This window comes from Rousettus aegyptiacus, unplaced genomic scaffold (assembly GCF_014176215.1).
Source record: "Rousettus aegyptiacus isolate mRouAeg1 unplaced genomic scaffold, mRouAeg1.p scaffold_m13_p_6, whole genome shotgun sequence".
NCBI classification, from domain to species: Eukaryota; Metazoa; Chordata; class Mammalia; order Chiroptera; family Pteropodidae; genus Rousettus; species Rousettus aegyptiacus.
The window spans coordinates 107128712-107149435 of record NW_023416309.1 but is presented as its reverse complement, the minus strand read 5'-3'; the positions used below and the strand labels follow the sequence as shown (position 1 = coordinate 107149435).

General features: G+C 39.1%; 1 long non-coding RNA gene across 1 annotated transcript; it reads left to right on the top strand.

The window, feature by feature from the left end:
- Positions 1–74: 74 nt before the first annotated feature.
- Positions 75–19029, top strand: LOC107510280. The gene is made up of 4 exons (XR_001596767.2): positions 75–163; positions 5693–5855; positions 9899–9992; positions 18033–19029. It is a non-coding gene; the product is annotated as an uncharacterized LOC107510280 (long non-coding RNA).
- Positions 19030–20724: the final 1695 nt, after the last annotated feature.

The window sequence follows — 20724 nt, the reverse complement described above, 5'->3', positions numbered from 1 at the left end:
CGCAGACGTCCTTCCTGCGAAGGGAGCGGGGGCCGCTGGGTAATGTAGTTCCGGAGCAGAGTCCACTGGGCTCTGATTTAAGGAAACGTGTTGGCGCGGGTCGCTGAGCGAGTTGACTGGGTGCGACAGAGATTGCACAGATAAGTCAGACACGCACTCGGTAGTAAGTGGTGGGCGAAAAACGGCAAAGCCAAGGGGGAGGGAGCGTTTTTGTTATCGAAAAGCCCCTGAAACAACAGCTAAAGTATATTGTGTTGGCTCTAAAGCTTTTGGCTCGATCAGAAAGTGCGTTTGGGAGTTAAGAGTTTGCAGGAGCACCTGTTGTATGCACTCTTCCTGCCTGTAGATGTTTTAACGCTCACACCTCCATTTTTAAAAACATTTTTTCTTGCTTGGGGAATTTATTGGTGACTTGGCTGGCTAGAGAGAGAGAAGTAAAGTTACCTTTGCAACTGCAAAGATGCAGAGTTTTATTTTGTAAGAAGTGACCCAGGGCGGTGATTTTTAAGGAATCTAAAATTCACTAGTGAGGGCGGGGTGGGGGAGTGGGTTTGGGGAGTTCTCATTTCTTGAAAGGTTAAAGAGGAAGTTCCGCTTTGCTTTTTATATATCGAAGCTAACTTTATCGAAGTTAAGATACTTAGCTGCTTTTTTCTCACCTGGGGAGGGGAGAGGGGGCCCGAGGAAAGTCCCCGACGTAAGGGAGGGAGTAGGTGGTAATCTCAAATTTACAAAGTCAAATATCTTGAATATCTTCAAAAGTCACACATTTGTTGAGCTCCTGATGTATCCCAGGCATCTTTCTAGGGGCTTTGGGTTATCCATTTGTCACTATTACTCATGGCTAGGGGATAGGTAGCAAGGTAGTGCAGGACAGAGTCACCCCTTTCACAGGGCAGCCAGAGATGCGGAGAATAATTCCATGCGAGAAGTGGGGAGGAGTGTGGGAGCGCAGGTTGAAATAAGGTCAGACTTCTGCTTCACTGAGACCAGCCCCAGAAGTGTGCTTTCAAAGTAGAGAGGGAGGAATTAGGGATTTTAGGCTTCTGAGGTGTGAGCCAAGCACAGGGGAGGAATGGGGACAAGCTACCTATTCAGGGAACCTAAGGATTTGTTACTTGTATACAGAAGTGGGGGTGGGGGCAGACTTACAGGAGAGGACTCTGAGGGCCTTAACGCAGGCTAATGGTTTAGACTTTATTCTCCAGGTATCTGAAAGGAGGTGAATGTTTTTTGAGAAGGGGCTTAAATTAATGCATTTAAGAAGGTCAATTTTCCCTCACTGATTGAGGTAGGTTGAAACTGAAAGAGGCAAGAGATAAGTCAGGTCATCAGTGAAATAGAAGCACTCTGAAAGAAGATTCAGCTAGATTTGATGAAAAGCATGAAGAATTCTAGGAAGCTAGGGCTTTCTGGGTAATGGATGAATCAGAAAGAAGGAGGCCTCCATGTTTCAGCTCCAATCAGCAAATCGGCTCTTAAGGCAAAAAATGCAACAGGTCGCGGAACTAACACTAATTTAAGTTGCTCTTCTCTACTGACACTGAGAATTAATCAGGACACCATGTTCACATCGGCTGTGCTCCTAAGAGGAAGGGGTTTCTGTCCCTTGAGCACAGATGTAGGGACTTACTAGCTCACTCTCTTGCACTGTCCTGGGCAAATCCATGCTGTCTGTCTCTCGCTTTCTTGCATGCCCTATCTCACTGCCTCATGGAACCAGCATTTTTTTCAAATCTCCTTTAACCAGGAGGCATGTGGGTGTGGAGACCATTTCAGTGTATCTAATTCCCTTTTCCAAGCATTGATGGAGCACCTGATATGTTCCAGGCCCTAGGATAGCTACTGGAGCAGCTTGGCCCTGGTAGAGCCTGAATAGCTAGCTGCATAGGGCTCACTTCGATTTGCATTTTATGTAGTCAGCAGCATTGCTCTTAAATTGGCCCATACTCTCTTCTCTATGAAAGAGTTCTAATAGCGACTTGTCTGGAGCATTTCGCTACTGTCATTTGTGCTTGTACAGTCTCTGCAAAGGCCCGCATGGTTTACAGCTGGCAGATGGGTTGTGTTCTGAAAGTCGATGTGTAATTCATATTCCCATAGAAACAACAATATGTTCAACAGCCAGTACACAGATACACTCAACACACACCTATGCAATAAATTACCTGAACCGTGTATTTTAAAATAGCAAAATTTATCATTTTTCTTTCTGAGACAAATATATTTTGAACTTCCTAGGAACTCAACTTCTAGATTCCAGAAGAAAAAGTTGTTCTTCTTGCGTTGGTGGTAAAATGTTTTATCTGCCCACATTCCTGGGTGGAGGAGGGGGCTGTCCCTCTGTATGGTCGTGGGTCTTTTCTCTTCTCGCCAGTGTGTGGCAATGCTCCTGGGAGAAGGATACCTCCCATGACGAGATCCGCAAGACTGAAATCTGGCACGACTGTCCTTTTACTAGACAATACATCCAGTGTTTATCTTGAGGTCGCCTGTGCTCCCGTATTTGTAATTTTCTGTACTTCCAATCTTTCTAAAATGCAAGTTTGACACACTTTCCTCCAGCTTCTAGTTACCTTCAAGATCATTTCCAGACTCCTTGGCATGGTAGAATTGACTCCCCAAGACCCAGCCCCCCACTTCCTCTCCAGAGGCAATTCACACCCTGTGTTGATACTGTATCCAGATGCCGGGTTTTCTCCCTCCTTGCTCCCTCTACCTGGTGAGCCTTTCCCTTTCTCTCTAACTCATTCTGCTTCGTCCTTGAAGATTCGGTGTAGATGGCACTTTCTCTTGGCCACCCTCTGTGCTGCATCACCCTATGACCACCCTCGGTGTGAATGAAGTGTATTCCCTGAATCTGCAGCCCCTCGCACACACCACTCCCCTAACACTCGTCATAAGGCTGACAGGTGTTCGTTTATGTATACATCTCCCCCGGAAGGCTGAACTAGTGCGGATCGGAGACTTTGCTCTGCATTCCCGGTGCTCAATATCTAGCGTATAATAGGCACTCGAATGCATGCCGAAATAATGAATGGGTAGATGAGGAGAGGACCTGTGACCATGGCTAACCTAGAAAAACTAGATTCCAACAATGGAGTAAACACAGGGGAAACTAGAACACCTGGAGAAGGTCCTGTGCTGTCAGGGTAGAGGTATGAGATTCTTGGAAAGAGGCCCTTAGGTTAGGTCAGACTGGCTCTGAAGGAATTTATTCTAGAGGTGTAGGTGGGGTATGGAAGGCGGTGGGGGTAGGGTGATTTGGCCCCCCAGGGTACATGTGACACTATCTAGAGACATTTTTGGTTGTCATAACCAGGGGGGTAGGGGTGGTGATACTGGCATCTAGCGGGTAGAAATCAGGGATGCTGGTAATCGTGTCGCAGTGCACAGGAAGCTGCCACAACAAAGAATTACCTAGTCAATGTCAGTAGTGCTGAGCTTGAGAAATGCTGCTGCATAGTGCCACCATGAGATGTTACTAACGCTCTATTTTTTTAAGTTAATTTAAAGCTAAGATGTAACTTTCGATGTAAGAAGAACACTGGCATCTAGGAGATGCGTGTTCTACTCCTGGCCGTAGAAGACGTTAGCTGTATCCCCTGAGGCAAGTCACTTCACTCTTCTGGACCTCTTTTGTTCCGCTAAAATAAGGAGGGTCAGACGAAGGCCTCTCCCAGTTCTAACAGTCCCTGCGGCTGAGCTCAGCTCACGTGTCTGACTAAAACCACCAATGATTTAAAGAGCGGAAAACAGTTGTGATCGTACATTCTATTTTTTATATTGGTGATATATCTTTCTGTTCAGGAATTAGAAAGGTTCCTGATCCCCGGCTCTGGCAAAATAACCAATGGCCATCATAACAATATCACTTAAGAGATTAGACAAGACCTGTCCACATGACAGTTTGGACTATTGCCTGGGTAGCAATACTCATTCGCACTTGACATTTATGTTTTCCAACAGTATCTACTCGATGTCAGCAACATGGGGAAAGAAGGCACCGAAGTTAAAGCTAAGGTCAAGTCTGAATATCTACTTTTCTAGATTCCAGAAAATTACAGTATAAATAAGTATATTATATATAATGAAGTATATTGGGGAGAAGCTTGTAGGGGATTGGTTTAAGGGACTGGATGATGAGTTGGAGTTGCGTGATATCTCTAAGTACAAATTTGCTTTGTACTGAATTAAAATACATTATGATGAATTACGATTGTCAGCAGAAGTCTTAGAAATCCCAAAATTGATGCAGCTTCGCTTCCAGTGCCCTCTCCAGTCTGGCGCTGCCATACCTTATCTCTCACTCATCTACTGTTTCCTTTGTTTAAACAACCTGGTCAAAACAGGATTGACTTATCTTACTGGAGACATGAATATGCATGTCGCCACTGCCGTAGGTTGACTCATGCTCTTATTGTCTTCATCCTTCTCTGGCCCGCTCCTAGGTCTTAGTTGTTCCAAATCCTACCTTTCGTTCAGGGTTCAAGGTCACCTTTTCCATAAAGTTATACTTGATCACATCCCTCTATTTTATAAAAGAGCGTCTTCCCCTTTGCGTTCTTATGGCATTCATTAGCTATTACGGGCCATATGTCTCATGTTATCTTGTAGTAATATTACATGAATACAAATCTTATCTCGTCGGCTAAATCTCTTGTTCCTTGCATATTCCTAACCTACTCCCTTGGGCAGACCTGGTTGCGTGTCTGTATTTGTCCTTTGAGCCTAAGCTTGGGCAGAGACAATTTCCTCTTTATCATGTAGCCCCGGCCTAGCATATGTTGTACATATAACATGTGCTCTATCAATACTTGTCAGATTTATTGCATGCTGAAAGAATTCATCTAAAACAGGCTGATTAGTGTCTTTTATCGTTCTTTGATAAAAGTTAAAGAAATGGCAGCATAGGGATTTGCTGGGAAGAAGAAATTTTTTATTTAATTACAATATATAATTATATAAAAATATTTTGGCTAATACTTTAGTAAGCTCCTATTAAGATTCTAGATTTTCAAATTGTTATCAATGACCTTTAAATTTAACAATGTCTGGTGTATCTTATGGAAATGCCAACAATTATCCACAGTCCTCACTGGACAATATTCTCATTGAATGAAAAATGTGTAATATGTATGTTCAGTGTTTCTTAGCAATTAAGGAGCCATGTAGAGCTCCATTGTGAGGCTGTTTCAACCTTGCCCCAACACCATAGCGAGTCTTGGCCAGACGTATCAGCATGAGCTGACTGACAGATGATGTAGGTTCTAGGAAAGTAAGAATAGAATCATTCCAGCCTAGCACTAACCCTATAAGGGTGTGAATGTGTCTTCCGTGTGGTGCGTTAAAACACTGGCAGGTAGTGAGCTACTTTGAATCAATATGCATATACTTTTCCTCCTCTTTCCACCCTAACCAACACACACACACACACACACACACACACACCTACAAGTATATGCATGTGTGTATGTGTGCACATATTTCTCTCATACAACACTCACTCATTTTCTTCTATGGTCCTGTCCCTCTCTGCCTTCTGAGAATCTGAAGAAGTCAGAGCTCTACAGAAAACCAATAACCAGTTGTGCTCTATATGCGAGTTTCAAGTTACACTTAAATTTGGAACTTCTCCGTAACATTCCTATATAAGTCCCTATTTCATTAATTACAGATTTTTATTTTATAGGGTGATTCAAAAGGAATTGTACCTTGGTCACCGGATCTCCAAATATCTCATTTTGTAACTTTCCAGAGAGAATACCCCAGAACCTCATGTTTGTGCTGCATCCTTATTTTCAGCCTTAAAGAAATGAAGAATCCTGTCGGGGCTGCCATTTCAATTGTCAAAGGTGATGTATTACAAAGGCACCAGAGGGGTGATTGACATATGTCCTAGTGACATGAAAGGCACATACCGAATATTTATTAAATTATAAAGAGAGCTGGTAGAATTTCTTTATAATGGGGATGTCAAATTATGGCTCATGATCCAAGTTCATCGTGCCTACTGTTTTTGTTAATAAAGTTTTATTGGAACACAGCTATGCCCATCCACTTTTTTATCGTGTGTGGCTGCTTTTGAACTACAACAGAGTTGAATATTGTAACAGACATGTGTGGCCCACAAAGCCTAAAGTATTCACTATTTGGCCCTTTACAGAATAAGTGTCCACACCCTGCTTTATAAATTGATCACGACTGCCCGTTCCTGCAAACCCCAGTTACTGATAAATGTATTGTCAGTTCTTTCGGACTCCCCCTGTACCTGAACTGTTTCAAATACAAAAGTCTTCACTCTACCGTTATACTGTAAAATTCTCGTGAGTACACTTGAACACCCTGGAGATCGTATATGGAACAGCAGGGGATACATAGCTAGCCTGCTACAAATATTTCTTCAGAGATTGATTAAATTAAGCATTTATTATAAGAATCGCAAACCTTGTAACATAAGAAAAAATTAGTTCTCAGTTTTCCTTGAGTATATCTTACTCTCCATCTATTTTCCTTTTCCTACATATCTCTCAGGATGTTCAAGTCCTAGTATGTTTAATTACTAAAGTTTATATACTAAAGAAGGATTGAGAAAAATCAAAATATAAAATATAGGCAATGCCAGCTATGAAACACATCTTGCAGATCTTTTTATCCCAAGGACCAAAAGAAAAGAGAAGAGTGAAGAGGGAAGCACCCCGCTTTAGTATGTCCCATTATGACTTTCATTAAAATCTCCACTCATGACAGGCATGGTGTGGGTAAAGAAAATGGAAAAAGTATAATCCTTGGTTTGAGAAGCTTAAAATCCTCAAGGTGATATTAATGTCTTAGTAATATTTTAAGGATAACAAGCTCTTTCCACATACACCGTATCATTTTCATCCTTCCAATGACCTTGTGAAATGGGTTGTCCCAAAATCCCAGTTTATCATCATCACCGCATGTTGTTGCTTTACTTGGATAAGATGGAAAAACATGATTTAAACCCGTCTTGATTACAGATGTAAAAACTTGTCTTCTGATTCCTTCCTTTAAGCCACGCAATCTAGTCTTAAGCTAGGTAACGTTTAATGATGCCTTAGAAATGTGCCTTTTTCAGGCTAAGAGTAATCTAGTAACATTTTCCCTTGTTTTATATTAGTTATTACTGGGACAAGCTCAATTCAGGACTTACAAAGTCCAAAATAAATCTGTATATCCCCTTTACACTCTGTACCTTAGCCAATATGCTGTGACAATTCAGTAAATGTACTATTTGAGGATGAGTTAGAAACACTGATATAGGACAAAGCCTTGTGCCCTTCAAGGCTCCTTGATCTGTTTACATTGATATTAATAGATGGTTCTGAGCTTCATTCGCAGACTGAATAATTCAGGTCATACTGACCTGCTGTACTTTTTTTAAAAATTGTAAAATATTCCGGGAAATATTTTAGGTGATATATGCAAGTTACAGAAAAAGTTCAAAAGTCCACAGAAAATTAAGAACCTGTCTGAACTACAGTGGTACAGAAATAATTAGTCAACATAATAAACTAACTTTTTCTTAAATTGTTCCAGCTGGAATAGTGTCCAAAAGTAATGTTTTACTATTAAGAGCATATGGCAGATAAGTAGGAGATACTACTAATTTTCCATATTTCCTCTTTTGAGATGGATAAACTAATAATTTCACTAATTGGCCAAACACACAAAAACAATAGGTCCTATATATGTCTTAAATTAACATTGCATAACCAGATAGTATTTTATAAGTATTATGTAAATGTATGGTATTAGAAAGTAGCTATTTGAGAATCTAATGAACATCTGATGGCATTTTATAGGTTGGGCTTCCTCCCATAAAGAAGTTAAGGTTAATCTGTTTATGGTGCAGCAGCGTGAGCTACACGCTCCATGCTGGTTCATGATTCTGTACCCTACACGATAAGGAGTAAAACAGTGGAGATGTTAGACTGCGCTGTCCTGCCTCGGGAAGTCTCTGGAAGTCTGCTTTGGAACCCTTTACTGTCTTGACGTTTAGGTGGGGAATGAGAACCTACAAACTTGCAGGTTTATTAAGACGACTAGAGATTTTCATTATCCAGGGCCTTATTTATCCTTTTGTTTCTGTGTTTTAACCCGAATAAATATCAAAATGCATTTATAAAACTCTTTTCGGGGGGCGGAGGGGCATATTGCCAAATTGGGTGCTGCTGTATATACAGAAAGTGGGTGGAGTATGGCAATACCATCTGCTACTGTGAATAAAATCTGAAATGCTTGTGAATATTTCAAAGAAAAATGTAGACCATTTTGTGTATAATTTTCTTATTTCCATGAGATCCATGATTTATGAAGCTGTTCTACAGGTTTTCAATAGACATTTGAATTTTTTTTTTTTTTTTTTTTTTTAATGCCCAGGTAGTGCTTTGTGAAAGAAATGTAATTCTGGGCTCTTAACTTTTAATGACTCATTAATTTTGGTAAAATAGAGCTTAAAATACTCATAATTTAAAATATGCTATGTAAAAAAAATCTTTAAAGGATTTATGAACTTCCTAATGTTAGTTCTTATTCCATATTAATGAGGTGGCAAACCAAAGTGCATCTCAGTTTAAAGCTCGGGAAACTAAAGTACAGTGTGTTTGTGACTTTATCAGTAGAATCAAAAAAGAAAGAGTGCGATTATGATATCTAACTACTAAGCTGGGATAAAAAAAATCATAACCATATGATTAAAAAGGTAAAATACATTGCTTTATTTATTCCTACATTTATAAATACCTGTTTCTTTGTTAATCAGCACTGGAGAAATCGAGTTAATTGAGATTTTAATTTGGTAGCTGAAGGCACAGTTTTAGTTTGCAAACTGAGAATCCTCATTGTCACAGTTTTAAGTGACCTAATTTATGTGCTGTTGACCTAGGAGCAATATCAAGGTGAAACTAAAACCATTACTAGCTATTCTCTGTATATCTAAAATTAAGTACTGGAGAAACAAAGCTTTCTAGAAAATATGATTTAAACAAGATTATACCTATGTGGATGCTGCCAACATATTAATATACCTCCGAACGCATACATAAAGCCTGTTTTCTATAAAGATGTTACTTATTTCAAGTTCAAGTCTTCAGATAACCAATGGTCATGGACTATTTGTAAGGGCAATGGTGACTCAAAACAAATGGAATTTACTGGCTGATGGTGCTCTTCAATGCCCTTCTATGTACGTTTCATGTGTTGTATTTCAAACCCATTTTTGATAACGAATAAACAGATGTTACATGAAATAATTATTCTGAGGATTCCTGCTAGTTTTTTTTTTTCTCAGCCATTCACATTTAATTTGGGAAGGGAATTTCAATTAGTAAATTAATACCTATCCTCCTGGTCTTAAAAAGTTTATGTTAAAAGAGGAATCAAATATGATGATGATTACTTAAAGTCAAGTGTTCTGTTCAAAGCAGTTTAAGTTGGAAAAGGTAGAAAAATTCAGAACGATAGTATGTTTTGTATATTATAAGCAAATATTTTGTGAAAATTAGAGGATATGATCAGACATAGATGAAAAATAAAAGGCTGTTGGGTAATTTGGAGTGCATTTGATCTACTACTACCTCACACCTCAAACACTAAATTAGCACATGAAAAGCAAAGTAATCAATTTTCAGGTAAATAATTTCAGGTCTATTTCATGGAACACGATTGTCCCTATCTCATACACATGGATATAAATAAGCTTCTTTGTTATCTCAGCTCCACTTACAATTGTCATTATTTTTATCCAACTGAACAGTTGATGGAGGACTTAAGATAGTTCAGCTGATGGAATACCAGCTATTGCATTAATACTGTGAAAAAAATATGTGCTATAAAAATGTAAGTAAATGTGAATTTCGGTCCCCAATTTTAGGTTTTGAAGACCTCGGTAGAAATAAGTAGTGTCAGAGACCAAGAACATACCATTGGAAGATGCCGTTTTCCTCTGCAGTATCCCATGGAAGCAGGTAAGTTGACACAACTCTAGCACTAGTTTCCATTAACTTCTGGTTGTTCATAGGTGTTGGTTATGCGATATCTATGTAGGTTGGCCATCTCACAAGGGGATTAAGGCGCTGGGTCTGGAGCCAGATTGCCTGGGCTGGACTCCCGGATTTTCCGACTACTAGTTCTTTGACTTGAGCTAAACGGATCACTTCTCTATGCGTCAGTTTCTGCCTGTATAAAGGTGAAGAAAATAGTCCTGTCCTCATGGGGTCTTTGAGAAGATTAAGTGAATTAATGCACTTAAAGCTCTAAGAAGAGCACCTACTCTATGATACATGCTCAATGGCCGTTACCTATTGAGGCTTTTGGTTATTTTTATTTCTATTGAGTTGCCAAGCATTGGCGCCTTTCTTGAGTGTGAAGATACTGTATTAGAAATAGAAGACTGGCGTGTAAGAACATGTGTCCTACCAAGTGATAAGAAATAATCTTTTTAAGAAGAGCTAAGAAAGCTTTCAAGTTAGAAGAATGTTACCACCGACATAAGGAAATATGAATAGAAATACTTTGTTTAATGGAAGGGAAAGGGAGAAGAAATATTTTATTATCGTAGCCAGTCAAAACACTGTTGGATGCTTGTTAAGAGGAAATGGAGGCCATCTGGAAGAAACAATTCCAGTCCACAGTGTGGAGTGGATTTAAAGGACAGTTGAATAGCTAAGTCATGAATTATGTAGGCCTTTGGCGGTATCGTGTCAGATTAACAAAGCAAACAGCAGGGGGCATCGTGGTGGTTAATGAGAGGTGGAAAGAGTTGTCAGGCTTCGAAGATTAGTTTTTATTTGGTTTTCCTTATTAAAGATATAACATTATTTTGGTTCTTTCCAATCATTTGATTGCATCAGGATCTAAATATTCTAATTCCTTCCATTTTATTTATTTTATCTATATGTTCCTATATTCATTACCTTTGTATTAACTTGCTTCTCGTAACCATTACTCGTGGTTGCTGCTTTTTTACTATTTAACTCAGTAATTAATCAGCTCAATTTAAAAATTTAGGCATATTTTTTTAAATCACCAAAATATGTTTTCCCAGTGGCTTAGTTACCTTACAACTAAATAGTAAGGGGGTTTAAGCATGCTTCATTATTATTTAAAAATAGAGAAATTTTTATTAAGATTTGTTAACTGATTCTATGTTTTAAAAAAATTGTTTAATACCTATCCAAAATGGTACATGTGGATTGTTTGGAATTAGTCAGGGGTAAAGGAAAAGAACTAGAAAAAAAAAATAGGTAATTTTTTTATTATCCGAACTATTTTAATTTCTATCATAATGCATTCAAAAACTTACCTAGAAAATAAGTATTTTCCTTTTTTAATGTTAAGAGAAGTCCAGACATGAAAATCATCCTGTAGAAATCCACATAATTTCAAAAAACAGATAGGATTATATTAAAATTGTAGTAATTATTCAATAAAATTTCAGCTCATAGGTAGAATGTTCTATTGCTTTCCTTCCACAATGTTATTACCATTTTCTCCAGTTATTATGGATTCTAAAGCTAAATTCTGACTTAACTAAAAATGTATACATTAAACTTTCAACTTTAATTTATCTGTGTTACTGTAGGAATTTATGATCAGTGCTCATTTTGAATAGATAAGTAAGGAAAATATTTTTAAGATTTCATGTTCCCAGTGACTGAGAATTCTTCAAAGAAAAAGTTTTTGCAGAAAGAGCTGGGCAAATATCTATCAGTGTGCCTTCCAAAAAAATGAATTGAGCCTTATGTCTTAAAATCGGCATTTTAAAAATAAGTCATAAGAGAGATGAAGAGCCGAGTTTTAGTGGATGATATTCCAGTTATCTCTTCAATCAATTTTGTATAATGTGTTGGAAGCAGAACAACAAGTAATATGAAATCATTTTTCAAGATGCTATATGTGCACATTCTTAGTTCTATTTCTGTATTCATTGGAACAGGCAATTTATGCAATGCGCTTATAATACTCCAGGAACAAAGACCAATTACTCTGAAGGTTATGAGCACTCCTGAATTTTATAAATGCAAGAAAAAATTTATTTTCACTTTGTAACATTTAGATAATGAAGTATGCCAGATTTACAGTCTCCATGATGAGTCTCGGGAAGTATGCCCACTATGTATATTCAGAAAGTGGATGTACACAGTTCTTAACAAGCACTGACAAGCAGTAATTAACAGTAAGTATCATAGACGATGGAGGGCTGAAAGGATTTGGGCATCGGCTGCTGAACAGGAGTATCTTTTACTCTTGGAAAAATAAGCGTCCAATCCTCAGTCTAGGTTTCAGGATCAGAACAAGAATCTCTGTGTGACTGAAATGAACCACCTGTTGTCTTCAAATAAGAGTGAGGAAAAGGTCGAGTAAGGACAATGTATTAATCCCTTTGGCACCTCACAGCCCTCTTGCTTGTTTTGTTTTACTTTGGGGAGATGTGTAGGGCCGCGCACAGGCATGCCTCACATTTGGACCCCCTCCTGATTTTACCCATGACCATGGCATGCACCCAAGCACACAATAGCGATGTATGAGATCCCCAAGTTCACAAACAAGCCTGTATCTTTGCTCACCCATTTTTTCTTCAGTGTTTACATGGTTTTATTTGATCTTTAATTGTACCAACGGTGCCTTGAGGGAGAACTATTTCTCTCATGACATACAGAGAAACAGTGTTCACGTTTAAATGTTCATAGCTACCTGACAAATAATCCAATGTGGAAATCCATGGATTGCAAGAAGCACAGACACTTTACAGCGTTGCTATCTGTCGTGAAATCTGACGTGAATGAGTTCTCTCTCCCTACTCGCCCCTTAAATCCCCCCACCTTTGGGGGCACAGTCCTGCTTAAACTTGTTTCTGTCACATTCCACAGAGAGGGCAGAGTTCTGAATGTGTACACACTCTGGCCTTGCCCAGTTTCATGTTATGTAATGGCTGTAAATGCTCTTGTGTGCCTGCATGTAAAGTATGCGGAGGAAGGGGCTACTGCGAAACTAAGCCTCGATATAATTTCTACCAAAAAGAAAACCTCGCGGGCACCCTCTCAATAATTAGGCACAAGTAGAAAGGCTCTTTTGCCCATTTGGCTAAAACTCAGGACCCCATTATAAAAGCACCGGGGAAAACTGAGACAGGAAAGGGTTTGAGCGTATAAACCTGGTGGACCTGAAGGTAGGAAGTTGGGGCTGGTTTTGAAAGTTTTCATTTGCTGCACTAGCTTCATAGCTGGAATGTTACTCTCAGGTTGCAGCTGCTCAGACACCAGCAGGCTCATTCAGATACATCCAACTATCAGAGTTGCTTCATTGAATGACTAACTTTGGAGGGGAAAGCAAGGAAGACTAAAACTTCAAGCATCTAAACTGGTACTAAAAGAACTTTTAGGTCAGCTAGTATGAGGTTTTAATTATAATTTCAGAAATTATCCAAACAGATAAAGTGGAAAAAGGAGGCAATCAGCCTCTTGAGTTCTGCCACTGATTTTAATGTTGTTTTCATTATTTAATGATTTATTCTGCTTTGGAGGGAAGATGGAGTAGGGATAAGAATGAATTTGGGCATCTCACTTGATAATCTCATTCATTCCAAGAGGCTTACCGTCTGGTGTGAATAGGAGGAATTTTGCTTGTAAGATCGATTTCAGCTAACCACATCTAGATGGGTGGAGATCATGGTGACCATTTTCCTTAAAGTTGCATTCGAACTTCCTTTTCTTGTATATACACTTTGGAAATCCAAGAAGCCACGACACCAACGATCTCGTAGCGGAATTGAGCCTTTGGTAAAGGAAAGACTAGCTGAGGAGTAGGTGAGGGTCCCAGTAAAACCCTGGTGGCAATATTAAGGCTAACTAATTCTGTAGATTCTGTAAAATGTATAATTCGTTAATACTCGACAGCTGTGTTCAGGGGTAAATGCTTGCTTGCTTGCTTGCTTGCTTGCTTGCTTTCTTTCTTTTTTTTTTTTTTTTGTGAATGGCCTTGTATATTTTTTTAAAGTCGGCTGGATAGAAGTCATAAACAAATGAAGATGTAGATATCCTCAAAATTTCTCTTTTCAAGTACATCGCTCTTCATTTCAATTCATGTCAGCAAATCTGAACTTCTAATTCTCTTTCTCAGCCTGGGCACTGTTGAAAATTTGGACCAGGTAATTAACTCTTGGTCATGGGGTTCTATCCTTTGCATCTGTGGCCTCTGCCCACTGAGTGCTAGCAGCAGTCACCTACTTGTGGCAACCAAAAATCATCACACGACGCACCTCAGTAAATAGCAACCCCGTGTTTCCAGTTGCTCGTGCCAAAACTTTGGAGATGTTCTTAGCTCCTCTCATTCTCTCATACCCCTGCCCAACCGTTAGCAAATCCAGTCGAATAAAATCACCTTCAAACTCTGTGCAGCCTGCAGCACGCCTCTCCACATCTACAGATACCACACTGGTCCAAGTCACGCCTTCTCTCCCCTAGAAGAACATGAGCCCCTCTTCAGGCTGCTCTCAGCACAGCTGCCAAAGTTATCACGTTTAGTTACCAGGTCATATCCTGCCAGTCCTTTGCTCACAGTCCTCCAATGTCTTCCCATTCTATTCAGTCATTACAATAGCTTAAAAGTGGCCTTCGGGACCCGCCTAACCACCAACCTCCTCCTCACTCCACTTAGCCTGTCTGACCTTACCCTTTGGGCTCACTGTCCCAGCTATACTGAGTGCCTCTGCTATTCTTTGCATACCTGTCATGCCCTGTTTTGGGACTTTCTTCTGTCAATTCCTTCTACCTACAACCTTTCCCTCCCCACATCCCAGTTATCCACATAGCTTGCTCCCTCATCTTTCAAGTCTGTGTTCTAATATCAGCCTCTGACAGTGATGACTTCTCTGACAACCCTATTTAAAAATCACACCCTCAATTCATCTCCCCTGATTTATTTTTTACCATAGTCCTCATCATAGTCTCTGACATGCTAAAATTTGACCCATTTATTTATTTACTTACTTCTGGTTTACTGTGTCCCTAAGAATTAGTATGTAGACTCCATGAGGGCAGGGATTTTACTCTGTTTTGTTCACTGTCTTATACTTAGTCCCTTCAGCACTTTTCTCAGGAAACGTGTAGTAGGCACTCAGTAAATGCTGAACGAATGCAGTAATGACAAAATTGGACACTTACTTCCTTCTAGGCATCAGGCCAAATACTGAGCACACGCACAAAAAAAAAAAAATGCAGTATTGCCCCTGCCCTCAAGAAGCTTAGGATCTAGTAGAGGACACATGCCTTGTAAATCAAAAAGCACCGAAGAGCAGAGCAAAGAGCAAGATGACAGCAATAAACATAAGAATGCATGGATATAGGATAAAGGAACAGAAGCCAGTGGAGGTGCGGAGGGATTTCAGCGTGTTGCTGAGGACGCAAAGGTAGTGAAGGGGTAATACCTCAGATGTCCTTTCTTGCCACCCAGTCCCAATTCACAGTTTGCAATGCAAATGTAGTGTGAATGGCAGCGTACACACACACCCGCAGTGTGGAATTCTAACTCTTTAGTGTGGTACGTAAGGCTCACCATAATCTTGTTCCATGTCCAGACCTCCAGACAGCCTTTCCTGCTAACTAGACTGGCGGAAACAAGATGTGTTCTCAATACTTTAAGGTTTTTCCTTATCCTGGAATGCCCTCCCCTAATACATGTTTCAAGATTCGGATGAAATGGAATAGGCTCTCTGAAGCCTTCCTTGCTGTCACCTTCCGAATGGGTGAATTACCACGCATAAGGCAGGAGGCAGCTGCACCAGACGGCTTGGGAGAATTACCTATTTCTGAAGAGAACAAATCTTAAATTAAGAAGGTTCAAAAACCAGTATAAAATATAAATACCATCAGTCAAGACTGTGCGTGAACTTTGCATAATCGTAGTCTGAGATCCACATTCCTGGAGCAAAAAAGTGACAAATCTGTCATTGATCAATGCAAACAAGGAGACAGAACAGTATCGGATCCTGGACAATGAAAGAAGAGGAAGATTGGTACCAGAGCAAAACATTTCCCTCATCGGCTTGATGTTTAATTTAGAAAGGACTGGAATTAAGTTCTGGACCATACTGTGCTATGACTACATAGTAATTCTTTCTATTATTTATACGTATGTGTGTGTGTGTGTGTGTGTGTGTGTGTGTTAAATGTGTGGTAAACTACATAATTTCATGTTTTGAGTTTTACCATTTATGACTACTAATTCCTGTTATCATTGATAAAGTTGTAGGTCAAAAGTGCCCGTATGAGTATTTTTAAAGGTAAATACAATGGTAGATCAGAACAATGGTTACAATTAAGATTCAAGCGACCAGAGTTGGACCAATTGGGTCAACAGTCAACCGCATGCTTTATAGAGTATATCTCCGTAGTATCTTCTACTGTTTGAATAGTTATTTGACAATTGAAGAATTCAATATTCAATTCAACATTCAGCTGAATAATTCAATAACTGAAGGCCTAAATGTCAGGCATTGTTTTGATCTTGTAATAGACTCGAGAATCTATGAATTAAGTGCTATTTTCTCCACTTACCTACCTTGGCCAGCCAGAAAGAAAAAGACTTCGGATCCGAAGCCAGCTCTTTTCAAAGTCAAAGCTCATTCTTAACTGCTATGCACATCTGCCTCTCTGCTACATCACTGGGTGATTTCTTTTCAGCACATTTGTGTCTAAATTGAGGATAATCTTTTGCATCAAATTTCTACAGACTTTGATGGTAATCTACATATCATGAATCATGGTTAGTCACAGAAATTATTTATTCAATTTGTAATTGTTACACCGTAAACTCACTGAGATCAGTGAAATGGCTGATAAAAATGTCTGAGGCCTAATTGTTAGCTTGGGCAGTTATACTGCAGGCTTGGTATTTAATTACATGATATGTCTTTGTGAAAACAGAATAGTTACAAGACCAGTATCGGCAATTCCTGAAGGAAGAATTCCAAGAAGCAGCTGACAAGACCCAGAAAATTCCCCTGGGTACTATGGATTTCATTCTAAGTGAAAATTCAAAGCAATTAGATCTCTTATAACTGAATTCCTTAATTATACACAATTTCTACTGCTTATTCATTTTTTGCTTAAACCTTGATTTCTTGCAAATATGTAAAAATATTGGTTCCAAATGGAAAAAGACAAAGATAATATGCAAAAAAAAAAAAAAAAGATTTTTGGTCTTAAGATAGTAGGAGAGCTAAGATATCTGTCCTTTTAAAAATTTTCAATATTATTGTTTTAATGGTTCCTCATTGTTAAAAGAAACATGTTAATAAGTAAAACTTACTATTTGATGCCTAGAAGAACGTAATGGATTGGATCCTGTTTTACCATTCATATGATGTTACACAAATCACTTAATTCTATACATTTAGGATATTTTTACTATATATAAAGTAAATATAATTAGAAATGTATATCTATAATATATATTGAAAATGTCTTCACCTTCGTCTTTAATTAATTTTAAAATAGGCATTTACTTATTTTAGGTAGGACTAATTTGTGTCTTGGGTGATACTTATACTGAAGGCAAATTTGCTTTTAGTCCCTCCATCCTGTTCTTTATTCTTTGCTCCTTTGCTAGAACACGCCTTCTCCCGTTACAAAACCTATGCGAATCACTCTATTATTTTTTCTGATGTTTTCATCATTTAAGGATCTCCCCAGTTTTCATGACCAAAAAAAAAAAAAAAGAATGAAAAAAAAAAAACCAAAACCTAGGAATGCAGACCAAAAATCCATGGATAACCTCTAGAAACAACTAGATTACAAATTATCCCCATCCCATCTACTCCTAACATGATCTGTTGAGGGCAAAACACCTGTTTCAGGTTGTTCCCCAAAAGAAGTGTTCAAGTCCTAACCCAATGTGAATTTGACCCGATTTGGAAATAGGGTCTTTGCAGATGCAATCGAGTTAAGACAAGGTCATATGGGATTAATGTGGCTTTAGCCCAATAACAGGTATTCTTTCTTATATAGCAGGGAAATTTGGGAGCGCAGAAGACACATGGGGAGAAGGCTATGTGAGAACAGAGGCAAAGATTGGAGTGATGCATCTACTAGCCAAGGAACGCCAAGGATTGCCGGCAATAACCAGTAGCCAAGAAGAAGCAAGGAACCTTCAGAGAAAGAGCCAACACCTTGATTTCAGATTTCTGGCCTCCAGAACTGTGAGAGAATACATTTCTGTTGTTTTAAGCCACTTGGTTTGTGGTAATTTGTTACCCACAAACCAAGTGGCTTAAAACATTGCCCAAACCTGCAAGGTCCATGTGGAATCACCACCTGCCTGGGATGAAGCAAGACAAGTAATGTCTCATCTGATGACCCTGGTAACGGGAGGACCCGAAAATCATAAACAGGTACTCACCAAAACTAGAAAGGATTCTGCTGTATTCAATTCATGAGTGTGTGTAAGAGGCCATGACAGGATAAGGTTATAAAAATATACATATATAAATGGAGTCACTTTAACATGGAGTCAGAGTTGCCATCCTAGAGGAATTGCTTTGAGCGTCTTGCCTCAAACCTTTGGAAGTTGAAAACAACGCAAAACAACTTTTGGGCTGGGCCTGAAGTAACACTGTATCCCAAACAACTGTTTGCAAGAATAACAAGAAAGCAGATATTATGACTACTGGACTAATGGCTGCTGGACTGAAAATTTTAAAGGACATTGTTTGGAATTAGTGTCACTATGTCAACTTATCTGCACCAGTACAAATGCCTTCCTTCTATGATGTAATTGTTCCCCTTCCCTTTCTCATAAATACCTCTTGCCTTTGTCTCCTAATTAGAACATTTTATTTGGTCTTCTGCCAGAATCAATGCTTCCAAAATAGCTATTCTGATCTTAAATAAACGTTTGTTGCCTCTCACTTTAAAAGACCTTTTATTTTTAGGTTAACAAGGTCTAATCATGTCTAATGATACTTGAGGAACGTAACCTACATAAATTCACAAGACTAGTGCACCAGAGATCCCATCCAGGGAAATTGTGCTTTGAACATAGTGGAATTACAGCCTCCCTGGCCTTCCTTCAGATAAATCCTGAGCGAGATACAAAAAGAAAAAAAAAAAAAAAAAGCCAAAGCAGACAGACTTTGGAAATGCACTGATAGCTGGAGGATGTGTCTGGCCCGGCGTGAGCTTCCACTTTTTGTTTTTCGTAGCTTTACCCTTCAGCCATCTACAGGTCCGGTGGAACTGCAGGAAGGCTGAACCTCCAACAGAAAGCTCCTCCTCTTCCTGGTCGGGCGAACCCAGGGAAGGGGCTCAGGCCAACTGGAGCTTCCACAGAGTGAGGAAAGAATCCCAAAAAGGAAAGAATGAGAAATGGAGGACCCCAAAGTCCGTGTAAAGACCTGCTGAGTCTCTGGCTCACCCTGGGACCATGCGTGAGCAGAACACACTGAAGGCGGTCTCAACCGAAGCACCACCCAGCAGAGGCGTGGCAATGTGCAGTGTGAGTTGAACCCAGCAATTGCCTATGTAAATATCAGCACTGTGGAGGAAGGTAACAGAACCCACAATACCCAGGATACAATGCAAAATTATTCTATGTACAAAGAGCCAGACGAATTTGATCCATTTTAAATGAAGACAATCAACTGATGCCAACCCAAGATGTTAGAATTATCAGAGCAAGGCTTAAAAGCAACATTGTAACTATACTAAGTGTAAAAGGAAACGTGCTCACAAGGAACCAAAAAAATATGAAATTTATAGAAATGTAAAAGAGAAATAGATTTTTAAAACAAAAATACAACCTAAAATATAATATTGATATATTATCAATTTAAATGTAAAATTTATGGATGGCCTCGATAGAAGAATGGAGATGACAGAGGACATGATCAGTGAACCTGAAGACAGAGGAAGGAAGGCAGGAAGAGAGCTGGGGAAGGAAGAGGGGGGAGAGAGAGAGAGAGAAAGAGATTGAGGGATTAAGAGACTTCTTTCTGAGGAATGTACTAGAGTGAGCTCCAGATAAGAAATAAGACTAGGAAGGCATTGACATGAAGACTGGTGGTGAGCATTAAGTATATGCTTAATTCGTAGTACTGAGAATCAATACGATACAAGGAAGAAAGTATTATACTGTAGATATGGTGCAATTATGTATTTTAAATGGTGAAGAATTAAGACTTCAGATAAAAGGTAGACTAAACCTGCTGATCTTCTCAGTGGTCCCAGCTAGGATTAAAAAGACTTATAATAAAATATTGGGCACCTGAGAGAAAAAAAAGAACAAGGTAGCTGAGGAGACTGCTAGGTGTTTTCAATATTGCATACGGTAGGAGACCACTAGACAACACATTACGACTGAGGGCAGTTTATCTCAGGAATGCAAGGGTGGCTCAGTGCTAGGAAATCCAAAATTTATCACATTTACAGTGCTAACAAGGAAAATGATGTAATCATTTCTGTAGATTTAAAAAGACATTTGACAAATTTAATACCTGTTCTTTCTAAAAATATACAAATAATTTATGGATACTTAACATGAATTACATGCAGGCACGTGTGTTCACACACACACACACATGCACTGTTATGAGCATTTATGTTATTTAGTAGAGTGTCATTAGAGGCTTTCCCACAAAACTCACAATGATACCTGAAATCTCCACTCCTATTTTAACATTGTGTCAGAAGTATTTGCCAATGC